The 21,793-nt window shown below is 47.2% G+C and overlaps 1 pseudogene across 1 annotated transcript in view; it reads left to right on the top strand.

Moving 5' to 3' along the window:
* LOC148135420 (uncharacterized) overlaps positions 1–21,793 on the top strand; it is a 560,459-nt pseudogene that overhangs the window by 342,022 nt on the left and 196,644 nt on the right. The window lies entirely within an intron of this gene.

Below are 21,793 nucleotides of genomic sequence, written 5' to 3'. Positions count from 1 at the left end.
GTATCTGGGACTGAACCTTTTCTCCCCAAAGCTGACTGTTCCTGAGTAGATGAGCGCATGCGTGAGGCCCTCCCCCAGCGCTGCCATTGAGGGGCATTTACTCAGTGAGTGCAAGAGGTTTGTTTGAAACAGACCGCAATGGAGAGATCAGCGCCCAGGGAAGCGAGGGAACAGCAGGCTCCTTCCAGCAGCACATCGGGATGGGAGCCTGGGACACAGAGGGGGCTCCGAGACCGGGATTGATTCGGGGGTGAGTTCAGGGAGAACCGGGGGCTGTTTGTAAGAAGCCGAGCGGAGCAGGAACTGGTCCCGGAACTTGGAGTGAGCGGGCTGGGGGGAAGAGAGAGGCCTTTCTCGGGCTGTGTGTGGGCCTGCTGAGGGAGACAGAACGGGAAGGAGCTGCTCTGGGACATTCTTGTGGTTTGCAATCCCCTAAACACTGATGGGAATTCATTGTTTGGCTTCTGTTTCACGCTGTTTGTTGCGAATAGACATTGAAATAAAGGACAGTAGAAACAAATGTGATAATCCTGTGAATGATAAATGTAGCTGGCACTGGATAAATGTCTCTATGTCAAATCGTGCCCAGTATTTGTTTTTCAACGGTTAGTGCATTGGGAGCTGGACATTGAACTGTGGAATCATTACATTTGTGGAGCTGTGCAAATGTTGGTGAGTTTATTTTATCGAACTGAAATGTTTTAAAATTTGGGAAACCGAAAAAGACTGGAAGGAGCTCAGGGCTCGAGTGGAACCAGGTTCAGCTCTGTTCACCTTGTCCTGTTCAAAAACAGAGAATTATAATGATCAGACCCGTGGTTCTGTTTGATTTGCTGGCTTTAAATAAAAAATCTTAAGCATGAGGAACTGAATGTTACATTGATGTTGCCAATCACAGTTGATGTTGGTTTACAGGAGGTATCTCTTCTGTGTTCTTCCAGGCAAGTACTCAAAGGACCAAGACAATGTAATATTCCCTCGGTACAGAGCCAAGTGTGACCAGTTGCTTCGAACAAACAGCAGGTATGTTACTGCGACCAGAGCGAAGAACATCCTTTCCACAGTCAGAGTGGACTGAGTCAGACTTATATTGAGCTCCATTTCCAGATATGTTCAAAGTCAAACACCACCGATGAAATGGAAGTTTCTATCTATTTAATCTCTCTTCTAAATGCATTCTACCCAGTTTCAATCAACTTGAATGAATCCTCATCCGAAATATGTAAGTCATTTCTGAACCCTTTCAAGTTTCACAGCTTCACAGCATCTTTTGGATAGGAAGGCAACCAGAATTGCACACAATATTCCAACAGTGAGCTTACCAGTGTCCTGTACAACCGCAACATGATCTCCGAACTCCTGTACTCAATACTCTGACCAATAAAGGAAAGCACACCAAAAGCTTTCATTATCCAATCTGCCTACACTCCAAGGTCTCTTTGTTCAGCAACACTCCCTAGGACCTTACCATTAAGTGTATAAGTCCTGCTAAGATTTGTTTTACCAAAATGCAGCACCTCACATTTATCTGAATTAAATTCCACCTGCCAATTCTCAGCCCTTTGGCCCATCTGATCAAGACCCTGTTGTAATCTGAAGTAGTCTTCGCTGTTCGCTACACCTCCTATTTTGGTGTCATCAGTAAATTTACTATCTATACCTCCTATCCAAATCAATTATATACATGACAAAAAGTAGTGGACCCAGCACCAATCCTTGTGGCACTCCACTGGTCACAGACCTTTAGGCTGAAAAACAACCTCCACCACCACCCTCTGTGGTCTACCTTTGTGCCAGTACTGTATCCAAATGGCTAGTTCTCCCTGTATTCCGTGAGCTCTAACCTTGCTCACCAGTCTCCCATGGTTGAACACCTTACAGAAGCCCATATATATCACATCTACCGCTATTCCCTCATCAATCCTGTTTGTTACTTCTTCAAAAAAACTCAATCAAGTTTGTGAGACGTGATTTCCCACACACAAAGCCATGTTGACTATCCCTCATCAGTCCTTGCCTTTTCAAATACATGTACATCTTGTCCCTCAGGATTCCCTCTAACAACTTGCCCACCACTGATGTCAGGCTCACTGGTCTATAGTTTCCTGGTTTGACCTTACCACCTTTCTTAAACAGTGGTACCACGTTAGCCAGCCTCCAGTCTTCTGGCACCTCACCTGTGACTATCAATGAAACAAAAATTTCAGCAAGAGGTCCAGCAATCACTTCACTAGCTTCCTACAGAGTTCTATAGTATACCTGATCATGTCCTGGGGGTTTATCCACATTTATGCGTTTCAAAACAGCCAGCACTTCCTCCTCTGTAATATGGACATTTTGCAAGGAGTCACCATCTATTTCCCGACATTCTGTATCTTCTATATCCTTTTCCACAGTAAATACTGATGCTAAATACTGTTTTAATATCTTCCCCCATATTCTGCAGCTCCGCACAAAGGTCGCCTTGCTGATCTTTGAGGGGCCCTATTCTCTCCCTAGTTACCCTTTTGTCTTTAATGTATTTGTAAAAACCCTTTGGATTCACCTTAACACTATTTGCCAAAGCCACTTCATTGCCAAAGCCCTTTTTGCCCTTCTGATTTCTCTCTTAAGTATACTTCTACTGCCTTTGTACTTTCTTTAGGATTCTCTCAATCTATCCTGTCTATACCTTACACATGCTTATTCTTTTTCTTAACCAAACTGTCAATTTCTTTAGTCATCCCGCGTTCCCTATACCTACCAGCCTTTCCTTTCACCCTAACAGGAATATACTTTCTCTGGATTCTCGTTATCTCATTTCTGAAGGCTTCTCATTTCTGAAGGCTTCCCATTTATAGCCGCCCCTTTACCTGCAAACATCTGCCCCAATCAGCTTTTGAAAGATTTTGCCTAATACCTTAAAAAATTGCCTTTCTACAATATAGAACCTCAACTTTTAGATCTGGTCAATTGTTTTCCACCACTATGCATGCTGGACCCAAAGTGCTCCCCCAGTGACACCACAGTCACCACAGTCTTATTTCCCAACAGTAGGTACATCCACATACTGAATCAGAAAATGTTTTCGCACACGCTTAACAAATTCCTCTCCATCTAAACCCTTAACACTATGGCAGTCCCAGTCTATGTTTGGAAAGTTAAAATCCCCTTCCATAACCGCCCTATTATTCTTACAGATAGCTGAGATCTCCTTACAAGTTTGTTTCTCAATATCCCTCTGACTATTGGGGGGTCTATAATACAATGCCAATAAGATGATCATCCCTTTCTTATTTCTCAGTTCCACCCAAATAACTTCTCTGGATGTATTTCCAGGAATACCCTCCCTCAGCACAGCTGTAATCCCTTATCAAAAATGCCACTCCCCCTCCTCTCTTGCCTCCCTTTCTATCCTTCCTGTAGCATTTGTATACTGGAATATTAAGCTGCCAGTCCTGCCCATCCCTGAGCTATGTTTCTGCAATTGCTATGATATCCTAGTCCCATGTTCCTAACCATGCCCTGAGTTCATCTGCCTTCCCCGTTAGGCCCTGTGCATTGAAATAAATGCATTTTTATTTATTAGTCCTACCTTGTCCCTGCCTGCCCTGACTGTTTGACTCTCTTCTGTTCCCAACTATACCAGTCATAGATTGATCTCTTTTGCCACTATCTCCCTCTACTAAAGATCATTTTTGCTCCTTGACAATCTACAGACCCAGAAAATAACACCGTCTTATTCCTCTACCAAACACTGCCCCAGGTTATATTTTAAGTTTAATCAAGAGATATATCTCAATAAACATATAATCAAGAACCCACTCTACTCACTACTGCAGACTTTTTTTAGGCCACTTAAAACAATTAACTTATCTGATTCTGTGCTGTGAACTTCGCCCAAACAGTTCCTCCAAAATCAGTTGTGAATTTCACTGTTGGTTCATTTTCTCAGATGCACTCCAATGTCCAGCGATACATTAATTTAAACAGCAAAGGCAGTACTGTCCAGGTTCATTCTGTCAGTTTCTTTCTTTCTCTCGCCTGCACTGACCTCATCATGTGCTTCCTTTGTCTGTTTCCTCCCTTTTAAAACTACCGTTGTTTTGACTTTTTTTGGCCTAAAGTTCCAAAACAATGCAACAGCATATGAAACAGTAATTGCTGCTCCTGGAATTTGAGGAAACCACCTCCAGCACCTAAAATACCTCAAAAAAGGAGCAGCTGTGTCAGCCAGAATGTTTTCCCGTCCTTCATCTTGGATTACCCAGAATCCCACCCTTTCAAAGCAGTTCACAAACCAGATGACTCAATAACATTGAATATGTATTTTGCATCAACATTCACTACAAATTTTGAGCCTACTTTCCCAGAATAAGCTCACATAGGGAAGGTGGAGACCCTGGGGTCATGTTACATGGGCATCACCCGCTGGGCCCAGTGTTTATTGCCCAACTCATCCCTAGTTGCCCCCTTGTACTGCTGCAGTCCCTGTGCTGTAAATAGGCACACATTGCCCTGATGGAGGGAATTCCAGGGTTTTGACCCAATGACACTGAAGAAACAGTTATATTTCCATGTCAGGACACTGAGTGGCCGGAGAATAGGGCCAGACTACCAGGAGAGATGCTAGCAAGTACTACTATGCACAAAGGCTGGAAGAAGTTTGGAACTCTCTTCCACAAACAGCAGGCATTGTTGGATCAGTTGTTAGTTTTAAATCTGAAAGATAAATTTTTTGTTCCGCAAAATTATTAAGGGGAATAGGGGCCAAAGGCAGTCAGGTCACAGTTCAATCCACACGTGAACCACTCTCCGTTTAAAAAAAAGTTGCCCCTCATGTCATTTTTAAAGAGGTTTCTCCTCTCACCAGAAAAATATGTCCCCTGGTCTTGAAGTCCCCCACCCTTGGGAAAAGACACCTGCCATTCACCTCATCTGTGCCCATCATGATTTCATAAACTATTATACTCCTCACACTTCTACGCTCCTGTGAAAACAGACTCAGCCCATCCATGTCTCCCTTCCCCAACAACCTTCTCTGTTGTAAAACTCCCTTCCAGAAAGAGATTTGTCTTTTGTGGATCTTCCCAATCAGATGAATACCAGCATGAATACTGACCTATACGTGACTGTGTAGGATCAGCAGCTCAGATTCATACTCACCATTCAATCAACTTGACCCGATCTCTGCATGATCAAAATTATTTGCAGGTCTACCCTCACTTGCACCCTCAGCTCGATTTCCCATCGTCTCCCCTGAAATATTTACAAACCATTACCCAACCAAGTTCCAATCCACGCTCGTGACAACAAGTTGCTGCTGTTTGCATACGAAAACCCCCTGACAACGAGGTCCTTGAGCCAAGGTCGCAAGGAATGACCTCCTGGAATTGTCTGGAACGTGGTTCAGAACTTGTACGTTCATAGAATCATAAAATTTACTGTACGGAAGAATGCCATTCGTGTCTGTACCAGCTCCTGAAAGAGCTACCCAGCTAGTCCCACTCTCCAGCCCTACCTCCATAGCCCTCTACCATCATCCATTTCAAATTTATATCCAGCTCTCTTTTTGAACCTCCTATGGAATCCGCCTCCACCAGTCTCCCAAGTGTGGGTTTGAATCTCTCACTGACTGAGGTTACCATGAAGGACTGTCCTTTTCCACTTCTCTCCTTATGTGAGGCATGGCAAGCCTCAGGTTAAACCACCACCTACCAGTTATCACTCTCTCCCTCTCTGACACTCCAACCAGAGGTCTACCAGTGTCTTGTATAAGTTCAACATCACCTCCCTGTTCTTGGACTCCATGCCCCTATTAATAATGCCGAGGATGCTGTGTTTTTTAGTACCTGCTCTCCCTGTTATGCCACCTTCGTTGATCTGTGAACATATAACCCCAGCTCCCTCTGCTCCTGCATTCCCTTTAGAATTTTACCTCCCTACTTTGTATTGTATTTCATTTCTTTCAACTATCTTTCACCAAATTTGTGTTGAATCATTTTTGTTTTTATTTAAATGTTCACTTATTAAAACCTATTCTATTAAATTAAACTTCATTTTCTCCCTCCTAGCAGTTTTGATTCATTTCTTTGCTACTAACTAACAAGAACATCCAGGCTAGGATCAGGATCAGGTTAAGTCTATTTGGCCCATCAGGAGCCTGCTCCACTATTCCATACGATCGCAGCTGATCCCATCTCAGCCTCAACTCCACTTTCCTGCAAACACTCCCTTTGATCCATCACTGATTAACAATATGTCTGTCTGTCTCCTCCTCCAATTTATGTCCTGGGTGGTGGGGTGGGTTGTTCCCACAGATTTACAACCCCTCCTCATTTGGGAGAATTCATTCCTCCTCATCTCTGTTTTCAATCTGCCCAGCCCCACATCCTGAAATGATAACCTCTTGTTCTAGATTCTCCCACATGAGCAACCATTCTCTCTTCAACTCCTTTGTCAATACCCTCTTTAGCATCTTATAACCCTCAGCTAGATCTCCTCTCTTCCAAAATCCAGAGAAACTGCTCAATCTCTCATCTAAGACAAACCCTTCATCTCTGGAAATGATTGAGTGAACCTCTTCTGACCTGCTTCTGTCCTCAAGTAAATTGATCAAAATTGTACCAGTCTCTTCTCAGAAGACAAACCTTTCATCTTGGCAATCAATTCAGTGAATCTCCTCTGAAGTCCCCCCGATTCAACTACATCCATCCTCAAGTAAGGGGACCAAAACTGTCTGCAGTAGTCCGGATGTGGAAACCGCCATACATTGTCCAGTTGCAGTAACACTTCCCTACTTTCATACTCCACCCTTTACGCAATAAATGCCTTCCTTATGACCCGCTCTAGCTGTACACTACTTTGTGAGATTCATGCACAAGGACATCCTCATCCCTTTGCACCAAAACAAGTTGAATTTTCTCTCCCATTCAGAATACAACTTGCCTTTTTCAATTCTTCCGACTACAATGGATACCCTCACCACTGATGGGACTGAACAACGTTCAGTTCAGTGTCTAACGGAAATTGAGATTGTGTCCTCGATTTGAACTGTTGTGCTTTAGATTTGCAAACGAGTCAGACACAATGGGTCCATTTGCTCCAATTTGTCTAACAAATGTAAAATTGCTGGGTTTACACCCCAGGGTGATTTTCAGCCCATGTAGACAGTGTTTCAATACTGTTCGAAGTTGCTAACCATCTCACTAACTTACCTGTGCCGTCGGGAACTGTTGGAAGAATCAGCTGGAGAAAATAAGAGAGGAAGAACATGGGAAAGTTTTACTGTAAATATTCAGCTTCACCTGCTTGTAAATGAATCTGGATTTTTTGACTGATGGGCAAGCAACAATTATTCCAAATTTAATCTTTAGTTTATATCTGTGCTGACATTCCTCTGAACATATTACTTTGTATGTCTCCCCAAATAATTTCATCTGCCACTTGTTCAGCCTGCCCACATCCTCAAAAAGCACATTCCCACATAGTGTTTTATTATTTGTTTTTTTAAATTCACTTGTGGATTGTGGAAATCACTGGCTGGGCCGAGAATTTATTATCCATCCCTCGTTGGCCCCTTGAGAAGGAGGTAGTGAGCTGCCTTCTTGAACCATTGCAGTCCCTGTGCTGTAGGTAGACCCACAATACCATTAGAGAGGGAATTCCAGGATGCTGACCCAGCAACACTAAATGAACAGCTAATATATTTCAAGTTCGGATGGTGAGTGGCTGAGAGGGAAACTTGCAGGAGGTGGTATACTCCTGAAACTGCTGTCCTTGCCCTTCGAGATGGAAGTGGTTGAGGGTTTGGAAGGTGCTACCTGAGAACCTTTGGTGAATGTCTGCAGTGAATCTCAAGTGGTACACACTGCTGCTACTGAGCACGGGTGGTGGAGAGAGTGGATGGTGTGGATGTGGTGCCAGTTAAGCAGGGGCTGTGTTGTCTCTGGATGGTGTTTGGCTTCTCAAGTGTTGCTTACAAGGTGCACTGAAGAAGTACGTGAGTGACTATGTGTATGTATGTGCGTGCACGTAAAAGTATGTGTGAGTGTCAATGAGAATGTGTAACTCTCTCTCTCATACACATGCACACCTTCATACTGTCACCCAAACACCCTCCCACTTATACTCTCTCATACACACACCCACATACGCTCTATGTGAGCAACATTAGTTTGAAACCCGAGTGGAGCAGGATCGCCAGGGTCAGCTGCCAGAGTGTTTCGCCCACCTTGTTTCTTGTTCTGGAGTTTAATTGGAAGCAATGTGATAAGAGAAAGGATCAGAAACATTGGGACAATGAGTACTGCCATCTCAGTGCTGTGTGCCTGTGCTGTATTCAGAGAGGGATTTCCTGTCAATAACATCATTCCTTCAGCAAACATCAACCCCAGTGTTCCCTGTTGCTCTGACTCCCTGCCAGAACCCATCCATTTGGAGGGAAACCCTTGTGTCTGTGAAATTCGCTCCAAACCCTCACCATCGCAGTGACATCACTATTTCTGTGCAGCCTGTCTCAATAACAACATCCCACCAATCCAAGGCAGACTATTCGATGCTAAACTCAAAAGATCACTCTGCATCCACTCTCTCTAAATTGTTGACTGGAAATTATTGTCCCTCGTTTTCACTGCCTAGATATATCGAGGCAAAACTTTCCTGTGTCATCCACCTGTCAGTGGCAGGCCATTCACAGAGAAACATCGAAAATATCATCGTGAGGAGGCCATTTGGCCCCTCCACCCTGCTCCGTCCATTCAATGGGATCATGGCTGATCACCCAACTTGGTCCTGTGCCTCCCCGCGCTCTCCCTTTCGCCCCAAAGAACTCTATCCAACTCCTTCCTGAACAACATTCAGTGTTTTGGCCCTGACTGCTTTCTGTGGCAGAGAATTCCACAGGCTCCCCACTCTCTGGGTAAAGACATTTCTCCCCATCTCAGACTTGTTGCATCTCCTTTAGAAAGTGACCCCCTGGTTCTAGACTCTCCACCTGGCACCAGGAACACCCTCCCTGTGTTTACTCCATCTTGTCCTTGTTCAAACTTAATAGATTTCTATGGGATTCTCCCTTAATTCTTCTCAACTCCAGTGAATATCGAGCTAACCGATCAGTCCTCCACACGTCAGTCCTGCTATCCCAGGAATCGCTCTGGGAAACCTTTACTGCACTCCCTCCACAGGCACAATGTCCTTCCTCAGATAAGGTTACGCCAAACTGCACACAGGTCTCCAGGGTGTGGTCTCACCCTGTCCAATTATGGCAAGCTATGCCTGCTCCAGGACTTGAAATGTGTCTCTGTGAAGGTCTCCCTTATCTGAGCAAGGACACATTCTCTCTCTCTCTGCATTTTTCCAGCACTCTGTGTTTATAACCTGCAACATTAACTCTGTCTCTCTCTCTCTCTCTCTCTCCACAGATGTTGCCAGACCTGCTGAGTGCCTAAAGCAATTTTTAGAGTGTTCATGTCAAGTCTTCAGCTGCACCCCAGTGAAGAACGAGCACGGATCATGGATGAAGAATGGATTACCTGGCACCGTGAGGCAGATGGAATTACTGGTCACATTAGATATTATTCAACTGGGACCCCTGTTGGCATTTGGACTGGAAGGATTCAATGGCCGGCTCTGTCCTGTCTGAGCTAGAGTTGTAATTCCTGCTGGCATTATTTAAGGCTTTCTGTTGAATGTACCATTGAAAGTAGGGTCCAGTACCTCGGCTCAATACACATTCTGGAACGAGACAACTCCCAATCAGAACCTCCATTTTAGTGGCTCTGGGAGTGAGGAAAACCCCAGCAACAGGAACTGGAAGAAACAAGACAAAGAGGAAATAACAGATCGGGCGCTGAAATTGTCTCTTTTTTTCACAGATGTTATCTTTGATGATAGGATAATAATTGATGGAAAGGAGAAATAAAACAAGCGAGATTTCATATCATCGTAAAGTCTCCATATGTTGTAAAATCTATACTTCAAAAGATTTGTGTTAACTATGGATGGCCAAATCATCCAACCATTGCCTCTCTATGTTCAATGATGTTACCATGACTGTCCCCACTCTCTTCCCACGATCAACCTCCTGGTGGTTACCGTCACCGTCCCCAACCTCTTCAAACCCTCTTCCCACGATCAACATCCTAGGGGTTACCATCACAGTCCCCACCTCCACTCCACTGTCAACATCCTGAAGGTTACCATCACTGCCCCCACACTCTTCCCACTATCAACATCCTGACGGTTACTGTTGGGAAAGTTGACATGGTTTGGCTGGAAGCCATTTTCCTAATCTGGCTGAGAAACCATTTTGCGTCCCCAGAACTTTGCTGGCTGTGCATTCCTTACTCTTAGGTAATGTGAAAGGTAGGCCTTATCTTCCGAAGGTGTCAAGTTAGTGTTTTTCCCACTTTGATGAATGATCAGGGCAGGCTGTAGAACGAGTCAAGCAGACACAGACTTGTCAATTAGACCCACTTCCTTTATGAGTTATTGCCACTTCACGGTCATTCAGCTAATTAGGGACATCTCTCCTTAGTGTTAACAATCTGTGTAAATACTTGTGGAATGCATAATAGTGCTTAGTTTTGGCCCTAATACCTAACCTCTAATTTAGGACTAAGCTGTGTAATCAACGATCAGCCCCGATCTGCTTTCTCTATATAATCCTGTAGTATCCTGACGTACATCAGAAAAACACCGAGCCACAGTTAGGATGGTGAATTCCTCATGATATATCGTAGAATAAACCTAATCAGTTCTCAACGTCTGAGTCTTGAGAGTATCCTCCAACACTATCAACATCCTGGGAGTTACTGTCACTATCCCCATCCACACTATCAACATCCTGGGGGTTACTGTCACTGTCCCCATCCCCACTATCAACATCCTGGGGGTTACTGTCACTGTCCCCACCCCCACTATCAACATCTGGGGGTTACTGTCCCCATCCCCACTATCAACATCCTGGGGGTTACCATCACTGTCCCCATCCCCACTATCAACATCCTGGGGGTTACTGTCACTGTCCCCATCCCCACTATCAACATCCTGGGGGTTACCATCACTGTCCCCACCCCTACCCCACTATCAACATCCTGGGGGTTACTGTTACTGTCCCCATCCCCACTGTCAACATCCTGGGGATTACCATTACTGTCACTGTCCCCATCCCCACTATCAACATCCTGGGGGTTACTGTCACTGTCCCCATTCCCACTATCAACATTCTGGGGGTTACTGTCACTGTCCCCACCCACACTATCAACATCCTGGGGATTACTGTTACTGTCCCCATCCCCACTGTCAACATCCTGGGGATTACCATTACTGTCACTGTCCCCATCCCCACTATCAACATCCTGGGGGTTACTGTCACTGTCCCCATTCCCACTATCAACATTCTGGGGGTTACTGTCACTGTCCCCACCCCCACTATCAACATCCTGGAGGTTACCATCACTGTCCCCATCCCCATTGTCAACATCCTGGGGGTTACTGTCATTGTCCCCACCCCTACACTACTGTCAACATCCTGGGGGTTACCATCACTGTCCCCATCCCCACTATCAAAATCCTGGGGGTTACTGTCACTGTCCTGAGCCCCACTGTCAACATCCTGGGGGTTACTGTCATTGTCCCCACCCATACCCTACTGTCAACATCCTGGGGGTTACCATCACTGTCCCCATCCCCACTATCAACATCCTGGGGGTTTATCATCACTGTCCCCATCCCCACTATCAACATCCTGGGGGTTTATCATCACTGTCCCCATCCCCACTGTCAACATCCTGGGGGTTATCATCACTGTCCCCATCCCCAGTATCAACATCCTGGGGGTTACCATCACTGTCCCCATCCCCACTATCAACATCCTGGGAGTTACCATCACTGTCCCCACCCCTATACTACTGTCAACATCCTGTGGGTAACTGTCATTGTCCCCATCCCAACTATCAATATCCTGGGGCTTACCATCACTGTCCCCACCACTACCCACTGTCAACATCCTGGGGGTTACCATCACTATCCCCATCCCCACTATCAACATTCTGGGGGTTACTGTCACTGTCCCCACCCCCACTATCAACATCCTGGGGATTACTGTTACTGTCCCCATCCCCACTATCAACATCCTGGGGATTACTGTCACTGTCCCCATTCCCACTATCAACATTCTGGGGGTTACTGTCACTGTCCCCACCCCCACTATCAACATCCTGGGGATTACTGTTACTGTCCCCATCCCCACTGTCAACATCCTGGGGATTACCATTACTGTCACTGTCCCCATCCCCACTATCAACATCCTGGGGGTTACTGTCACTGTCCCCATTCCCACTATCAACATTCTGTGGGTTACTGTCACTGTCCCCATCCCCACTGTCAACATCCTGGGGCTTACCATCACTGTCCCCATCCCCATTATCAACATCCTGGAGGTCATCATCACTGTCCCCATCTCCACTGACAATATCCTGGGGATTACCATCACTGTCCCCATTCCCACTATCAACATCCTGGGGGTTACCATCACTGTCCCCATCCCCACTGTCAACATCCTGGGGATTACTGTCACTGTCCCCACCCCTACCATACTGTCAACATCCTGGGGGTTACCATCACTGTCCCCATCCCCACTATCAACATCCTGGGGGTTACTGTCACTGTCCCCATCCCCACTATCAACATCCTGGGGATTACCATCACTGTCCCCATCCCCACTATCAACATCCTGGGGGTTATCATCACTGTCCCCACCACCACTATCAACATCCTGGGGGTTACCATCACTGTGCCCACCCCCACTAAGAACATCCTGGGGGTTACCATCACTGTCCCCATCCCCACTATCAACATCCAGGGGGTTACTGTCACTGTCAACATCCTGTGGAATACCATCACTGCCCCATCCCCACTATCAACATCCTGGGGGCTACTGTCACTGTCCCCATCCCCAATATCAACATCATGGGGGTTACTGTCATTGTCCCTATCCCCACTATCAACATCCTGGGGGTTACTGTCACTGTCCCCACCCCCACTATCAACATCCTGGGGGTTACTGTCACTGTCCCCACCCCCACTATCAACATCCTGGGGGTTACTGTCACTGTCCCCATCCCCACTATCAACATCCTGGGAGTTACCGTCACTGTCCCCATCCCCACTATCAACATCCTGGGGGTTACTTTCACTGTCCCCATCCCCACTATCAACATCCTGGGGATTACCATCACTGTCCCCACCCCCACTATCAACATCCTGGGGGTTACCATCACTGTCCCCATCCCCACTATCAACATCCTGGGAGTTACCGTCACTGTCCCCATCCCCACTATCAACATCCTGGGGGTTACTGTCACTGTCCCCATCCCCACTATTAACATCCTGGGGATTACCATCACTGTCCCCACCCCCACTATCAACATCCTGGGGGTTACCATCACTGTCCCCATCCCCACTATCAACATCCTGGGAGTTACCGTCACTGTCCCCACCCCCACTATCAACATCCTGGGGGTTACTGTCACTGTCCCCATCCCCACTATCAACATCCTGGGGATTACCATCACTGTCCCCATCCCCACTATCAACATCCAGGGGGTTACTGTCACTGTCCCCATCCCCACTGGCAACATCCTGGGGAATACCATCACTGTCCCCACCCCCACTATCAACATCCTGGGGATTACCATCACTGTCCCCACCCCCACTATCAACATCCTGGGGATTACTGTCACTGTCCCCATCCCCACTGTCAACATCCTGGGGCTTACCATCACTGTCCCCATCCCCATTATCAACATCCTGGAGGTTATCATCACTGTCCCCATCTCCACTGACAATATCCTGGGGATTCCCATCACTGTCCCCATCCCCACTATCAACATCCTGGGGGTTACCATCACTGTCCCCATCCCCACTATCAACATCCTGGGGGTTACCATCACTGTGCCCACCCCCACTAAGAACATCCTGGGGGTTACCATCACTGTCCCCATCCCCACTATCAACATCCAGGGGGTTACCATCACTGTCCCCATCCCCACTATCAACATCCTGGGGGTTACCATCACTGTGCCCACCCCCACTAAGAACATCCTGGGGGTTACCATCACTGTCCCCATCCCCACTATCAACATCCAGGGGGTTACCGTCACTGTCCCCATCCCCACTATCAACATCCTGGGGGTTACTGTCACTGTCCCCATCCCCACTATCAACATCCTGGGGGTTACTGTCACTGTCCCCATCCCCACTATCAACATCCTGGGGGTTACTGTCACTGTCCCCATCCCCACTATCAACATCCTGGGGATTACCATCACTGTCCCCATCCCCACTATCAACATCCTGGGGGTTACCATCACTGTGCCCACCCCCACTAAGAACATCCTGTGGAATACCATCACTGTCCCCATCCCCACTATCAACATCCAGGGGGTTACCGTCACTGTCCCCATCCCCACTGTCAACATCCTGGGGGTTACCATCACTGCCCCATCCCCACTATCAACTTCCTGGGGGTTACTGTCACTGTCCCCATCCCTACTGTCAACATCCTGTGGAATACCATCACTGCCCCATCCCCACTATCAACATCCTGGGGGTTACTGTCACTGTCCCCATCCCCAATATCAACATCCTGGGGGTTACTGTCACTGCCCCCACCCCCACTATCAACATCCTGGGGGTTACTGTCACTGTCCCCACCCCCACTATCAACATCCTGGGGGTTACTGTCACTGTCCCCACCCCCACTATCAACATCCTGGGGGTTACTGTCACTGTCCCCATCCCCACTATCAACATCCTGGGGATTACCATCACTGTCCCCCTCCCCAGTATCAACATCCTGGGGGTTACCATCACTGCCCCCATCCCCACTGGCAACATCCTGGGGAATACTGTCACTGTCCCCATCCCCACTATCAACATCCTGGGGGTTACCATCACTGTCCCCATCCCCACTATCAACATCCTGGGGGTTACTGTCACTGTCCCCATCCCCACTATTAACATCCTGGGGGTTACCATCACTGTCCCCATCCCCACTATCAACATCCTGGGAGTTACCGTCACTGTCCCCACCCCCACTATCAACATCCTGGGGGTTACTGTCACTGTCCCCATCCCCACTATCAACATCCTGGGGATTACCATCACTGTCCCCATCCCCACTATCAACATCCTGGGGGTTACCATCACTGTCCCCACCCCCACTATCAACATCCTGGGGATTACTGTCACTGTCCCCATCCCCACTATCAACATCCAGGGGGTTACTGTCACTGTCCCCATCCCCACTGGCAACATCCTGGGGAATACCATCACTGTCCCCACCCCCACTATCAACATCCTGGGGATTACTGTCACTGTCCCCATCCCCACTATCAACATCCAGGGGGTTACGGTCACTGTCCCCATCCCTACTGTCAACATCCTGGAGGTTACTATCACTGTCCCCATCCCCACTGTCAACATCCTGTGGGTTACTGTCATTGTCCCCACCCCTACCCTACTGTCAACATCCTAGGGGTTACCATCGCTGTCCCCATCCCCACTATCAACATCCTGGGGGTTTATCATCACTGTCCCCATCCCCACTATCAACATCCTGGGGGTTATCATCACTGTCCCCATCCCCACTATCAACATCCTGGGGGTTACCATCACTGTCCCCATCCCCACTATCAACATCCTGGGGGTTACCGTCACTGTCCCCACCCCTATCCTACTGTCAACATCCTGGAGAATACCATCACTGTCCCCATCCCAACTATCAATATCCTGTGGCTTACCATCACTGTCCCCACCACTACCCACTGTCAACATCCTGGAGAATACCATCACTGTCCCCATCCCCACTGTCAACATCCTGGGGGTTACTGTCATTGTCCCCACCCCTACCCTACTGTCAACATCCTTGGGGTTATCATCACTGTCCCCATCCCCACTATCAACATCCTGGGGGTTACCGTTACTGTTCCCACCCCTACCCTACTGTCAACATCCTGGGGTTTACCATCACTATCCCCATCCCCACTATCAATATCCTGGGGCTTACCATGACTGTCCCCACCACTACCCACTGTCAACATCCTGGGGGTTACCATCACTGTCCCCATCCCCACTATTAACATCCTGGGGGTTACTGTCACTGTCCCCACCCCTACCCCACTGTCAACATCCTGGGGGTTACCATCACTATCCCCATCCCCACTATCAACATCCTGGGGGTTACTGTTACTGTCCCCACCCCTACCCTACTGTCAATATCCTTGGGGTTACCATTACTGTCCCCATCCCCAATATCAACATCCTGGGGGTTACCATCACTGTCCGCAATCCCAACGCACTATGAACATCTTTGATGTTACCATCAGCCTCCCCCAGCTTGTATTGTCTAACTTTCTACCTTTCTCTGATAGATTGCTGAACAAGGAATTGTAGAGTCAGAGGTCTCCAGCACAGAAACAGGATCTTCAGCCAACTGAATCCATGCCAGTCAAAAGCAACCAACTTTATTCTCAAATATAATCTTCCCAGTCATAGGGTCATACAGTACGGAAATAGACCCATCAGCCCAACGCGTCCATGCTGACCAGGTCTCACAAACGAAACTAGTCCCATTTGTTTGCATTTGGCCCATATCTGTCTCAACCTTTCCTATCTATGTATCTTTCCAAATCTCTTTAGGAGTTTGTTATTGTACCCACTTCTAACACTTACTCGGGCAGCTCATTCTAAATATGCACCACCATCTGTGTGAAGAAGTTACCCCTTCGGTCGCTTTTCAATCTTTCTTCTCTCACCAAAACTAATGTCCTCTAGTTTTGGACTCCCCTGCCCTGGGGAAAAGATCTTGGCTATTCACCTTACCCGAGCTCATATTTCTGTAATAAAATACAAGTGAAACGTCAAGGACCACTTAATCTGACTCGAGCCTGGCATCACAAGTGAACATCTAAATCCTTCTTCAATGTGATGAGGGTTTCAGCCTCTCTCACCCTTACAGGCAGTGAGTTCCAGATTCCCCACCATCCTCTGGGTGAAAATGTTTCCCCCCACATCCCTCTCTAAACCTCCTGTCCCTTACTTTCAATCTATGCCCCTCCCCTAGTCATTGATCCCTCCATCAAGAGGCAAAAGTTTCTTCCTGTCCACCCTATCTACACCCATTATTTTATACATCTCAATCATGTCACCACACTCAATCTCCTCTGCTCTCAGGAAAACAACCCCAGTCTATCCAATCTCTCTCCATCACTGAAACTCTCCAGCCCCCAAAGTAAAATCCTGGAAAATCTCCCTCTGCACGCTCCCCCAGTTGATTTGTACAAAGTCGTTTACAAACTTACTGATCACTGAAATGGTGAGGAATTTGCTGTTCAGGAGAGAATCCTAGAAACAACACAGTGATAATTGTCCTCTTGATGTTTGCTGATGTTGATGATTGTGTGTACGGTTCTGTTGTGGTTGGAGTATTCCCAGTAAATTGCCTCACCATCCTTCTGGAAAATATATTGAATTGGAGTCAAACCAAGCGGTTTAAAGGGTGCTGTCTCCTTCCACTACCACGTTTCCAGGTGGGCACTCAGCTCTAGGACTGACAGAGTGATGCCTGTGATTAAACAAAACTGTTAGGCACTTTTCTAAGGCAGCAATTGTTGTGCTCAGCAACAAACAGTACTCCCACCACACACTCAGAGAGAGTTACATAGTCACTGAGAGAGTCAGAGGGTCATAGAGCATAGAAAAGTACAGCACAGAACAGGGCCTTTGGCCCAAGATGTTGTGCTGAGGTTTAATCCTAATGTAAAATTTCATAACTTATCCTATGCACCCCTCAACTCACTGCCATCCATGTGCATGTCTATCAGTCGCTTAAATGTCCCTAATGACTCTGCTTCCACCACCACAGCTGGCAACGCATTCCACGCATTCACAACTCTCTGCGTAAAGAACCTACCTCTGACGTCTACTTTATACCTTCCTCCTAAAATCTTCAAACTATGACTACTCATACCAGTCAATCCTGCCCTGGGGAAAAGTTTCTGGCTGTTGACTCTTATCTATTCCACTCATGATTTTGTGCACCTCGATCAGGTCTCCTCTCTTTCTCCTTCTCTCCAGAGAGAAAAGTCCGAGCTTATTCAACCTTTCTTCACAAGGCAAGCCCTCCAGTCCAGGCAGCATCCTCGTAAACCTTCTTTGCACCCTCTCCAAAGCCTCTGTATCTTTCCTATGCTAGGGTGACCAGAACTGGACACAATATTCCAAGTGTGGTCTCACCAAGGACATGTAGAGCTGCAGCAAAACCTCGCAGCTCTTAAACCCGATCCCTCTGTTAATGAAAGCCTAAATACCATATGCTTTCTTAACAACCCTATCTACTTGGGTGTTAACTTTGAGATATCTATGCACTTACACACCTAGATTCCTCTCTTCCTCCACACTATCAAGAATCCTGTCTTTAATCCTATATTCAGCATTTGAGTTCGACCTTCCAAAATGCATCATTTCGCATTTATCCAGGTTGAACTCCATCTGCCATCTCTCAGCCCAGCTCTGCATCCTGTCTATGTCGCTCTGCAACCTGCAGTAGCCCTCTATACTATCAATGACACCTCCAAGCTTTGTGTCATCTGCAAATTTACTAACCCACCCCTCAACCTCCTCATAAAAGTCATTTATAAAAACTACAAAGAGCAGAGGTCCTAGAACAGAGCCCTGAGGGACCCCACTCAACACTGACCTCCAGGCAGAATACTTCCCATCCACAATCACACTCTGCCTTCTGTCAGCCAACCAATTCTGAATCCAGATAGTCAAATCTCCCTGTATCCCATACTTCCTGACTTTATGAATGAGCCTACCATAGGGAACCTTACCAAATGCCTTGCTGACGTCCATATACACCACATCAATGACACCTCCAAGCTTTGTGTCATCTGCAAATTTACTAACCCACCCCTCAACCTCCTCATAAAAGTCATTTATAAAAACTACAAAGAGCAGAGGTCCTAGAACAGAGCCCTGAGGGACCCCACTCAACACTGACCTCCAGGCAGAATACTTCCCATCGTCCACCGTCGTCAACCTGTCTTCACACCTCCTCAAAGAACTCAATAAGATTTGTGAGGCATGATTTGCCTTTAATCACACTATACCTTGTCAAATAGTCATAAAACCTATCCCTCAGAATTCTTTCCAAAGCTTTGCTGACCAGACGTACGACTGACTGGTCTGTAATTGCCAGGGATTCCCCTAGTATCCTTCCTGAAAAGAGGAACAACATTCGTCTCCTTCCAATCCTCCGGTACAACTCCTGTGGAGAGGGAGGAGGCAAATATCCTCGCTAGCGGCTTCGCAACCTTCTTTCTCACTTCCTGGAGCAGACTATGATAAATCTGGTCTGGACCTGGGAACTTATCAATCTTCATGTTTTCCAAAATTTCTAGCACATCAACTTCATCAATCTTGATCTGGTCAAGACTGCTTCCCAGCTCCTCTAATTTTTCATTTACAACAAGTTCCCTTTCCTTGGTGTAAACCAAAGCAAAAAACTCATTTAGGGCTTCCCCTATCTGCTCAGACACCATGCACAAGTTCCCTCAGTTATCCCTGATCGGCCCTACCTTCTCCCTGATCATTCTTTTATTCCTCATGTATGAGTCAAATGCCTTTGGGTTCTCCCTAATCCTTCTTGCCAAGCTTTTCTCGTGCCCCCTCCTGGCTCTCCTCAGTCCATTTCTCAGCTCCTTTCTAGCAAGCCTGTAATCCTCTAAAGCTGTGCTAGATCCTTGCTTCCTCCACTTTACATAAGCTGCCTTCTTCCTTTTTATGAGAAGTTCCTCTGTTCTCACCATCCAAGGTTTCTTAATCTTACCCCTTCTTACCTGTCTCAGAGGAACAAGTTCGTGCATCACTCGCACCAACTGCTCCTTAAATAGTCTCCACATGTCTGCTGTGCCCTTTCTGTGGAACAATTGCTCCCAGTCTGTACTTCCCAAATCCTGTCTGATAGTCATAATTTCCTTTTCCCCAATTAAGTATGTTCCCTCGGTAATTGCTCCTTTCCCACCCCAAGGCTATGCTAAATGTGAGACAGTTGTGATCACTTTCACCACTGAGAGATCTGACACCTGTCCTGGCTCGTCGCCAAGCACCAAATCGAAAATGGCCTTTATGGGCGGCACGGTGGCACAGTGATTAGCACTGCTGCTTCACAGTGCCAGAGACTCGAGTTCAATTCCCTCCTCAGGCAACAGTCTATGTAGAGTTTGCACATTCTCCCCATGCCTGTGTGGGTTTCCTCCGGGTCCTCTGGTTTCCTCCCACAGGCTGAAAATGTGCAGGTTAGGTGAATTGCCTGTAGTGTTAGGTGAAGGGGTAAATGTAGGGGAATGCGTCTGGGTGGGTTGCTCTTCGGAGGGTTGGTGGACTTGTTGTGCCAGGGGGCCTGTTTTCCACACTGTAGGTAATCTAATCTCCACTCATCGTCCTGTCCACATACTGAGGAAGGACCTCCTCCTGAACACACCTGGCAAAAACGGCTCCATCCAAACCATCTGCACTTAGGAAGTTCCAGTTGATATTGGGAAAGCTGAAATCACCCATAATAACAACCCTGCTACTTCTACACTTTTCCAGAATCTGCCCGCCTGTGAGATCTTCAATCTCTCTACTGCAATTAGGTGGTCTGTAGAAAACCCTTGCTGTTCCTAACTTCCACCCATACTGACTCTGCAGACAAATCTTCCTCAACAACCTTCCTTTCTGTGGCTGTGATGCACTCTCTGATTAGCAATGCTACACCCCCTCCTCTTTTCCACTCTCCCTGTTCCTTTTAAATGTTCTAAACTCTGGAACATCAAGCAACCATTCCTGCCCCAGTGGAACCCACGTCTCCGTTATGACCACAACATCATAGCCCTAAGTACTATGTCACTCTAAGTTTGTCACTCTTATTTCGGACACTCCTTGCATGAAAGCAGACACACTTTAACCGATCCCTTTGTTTCAACATGTGAGAAACCTTCCTGATAGATTCAATACATCCTGTCACTGTCCTGTCTGCAAATGACCCCCTTTCAGGCGTGTGGCTCTGATTCTCACCCCCCTGCCAAACTAGTTTAAACCCTCCCGAATCACACAAGCAAATCTCCCAGCCGGGATATTTTTGCCCTGCCCGTTCAGGTGCAACCTGTCCTTCATGTACAGATCCCAGCTTCCCCAAAAGGTATCCCAATGGTCTAGGTATCTGCAGCCCTCCCTCCTGCACCAGCCTCGCAGACATGTGTTAAGCTGCATTCGCTGACTGTTCCTCATCTCACTATCTTGTGGCACCAGGAGCAAACTCAAGATCACTACTCTACTCGTCCTGCTCTGCAGCTTCCAACCTAACTCTCCGTAGTCACTTTTCAGACCCTCAATCCTGGCTATATCATTGGTGCCAATATGTATCACGATTTCTGGCTGCTCACCCTCCCCCTTCATTATCTTGCAAACCCAAACGGCGACAGCCCAGACCCTGGCATTGGGGAGGCAACATATCTTCCGGGAGTCCTGTTCCTGACCACAAAATCTCCTGTTAATCCGTCTAACTATTGAGTCTCCTACCAGTAGTGCTCTTCTATTTTCTGCCCTTCCCTTCTGAGCCTCAGTGCCAGAGACCTGACAACTATGGTTTTCCCCTGGTAGGCTATCCCCACCAGCAGTATCCAAAATGGTATACTTATTGCTGAGGGGAACGGCCACAGGGGATCCCTGCCCTGAGCGTTGGTTCCTTTCCTCCCCCTGACAG

This window comes from Chiloscyllium plagiosum, unplaced genomic scaffold (genome assembly GCF_037043375.1).
Source record: "Chiloscyllium plagiosum isolate Xiang-an unplaced genomic scaffold, Cpla_swu_hap1 HiC_scaffold_49, whole genome shotgun sequence".
Taxonomy (NCBI): Eukaryota; Metazoa; Chordata; class Chondrichthyes; order Orectolobiformes; family Hemiscylliidae; genus Chiloscyllium; species Chiloscyllium plagiosum.
The sequence above is the reverse complement of the archived record's forward strand: the minus strand, read 5'-3'. Positions and strand labels throughout refer to the sequence as shown.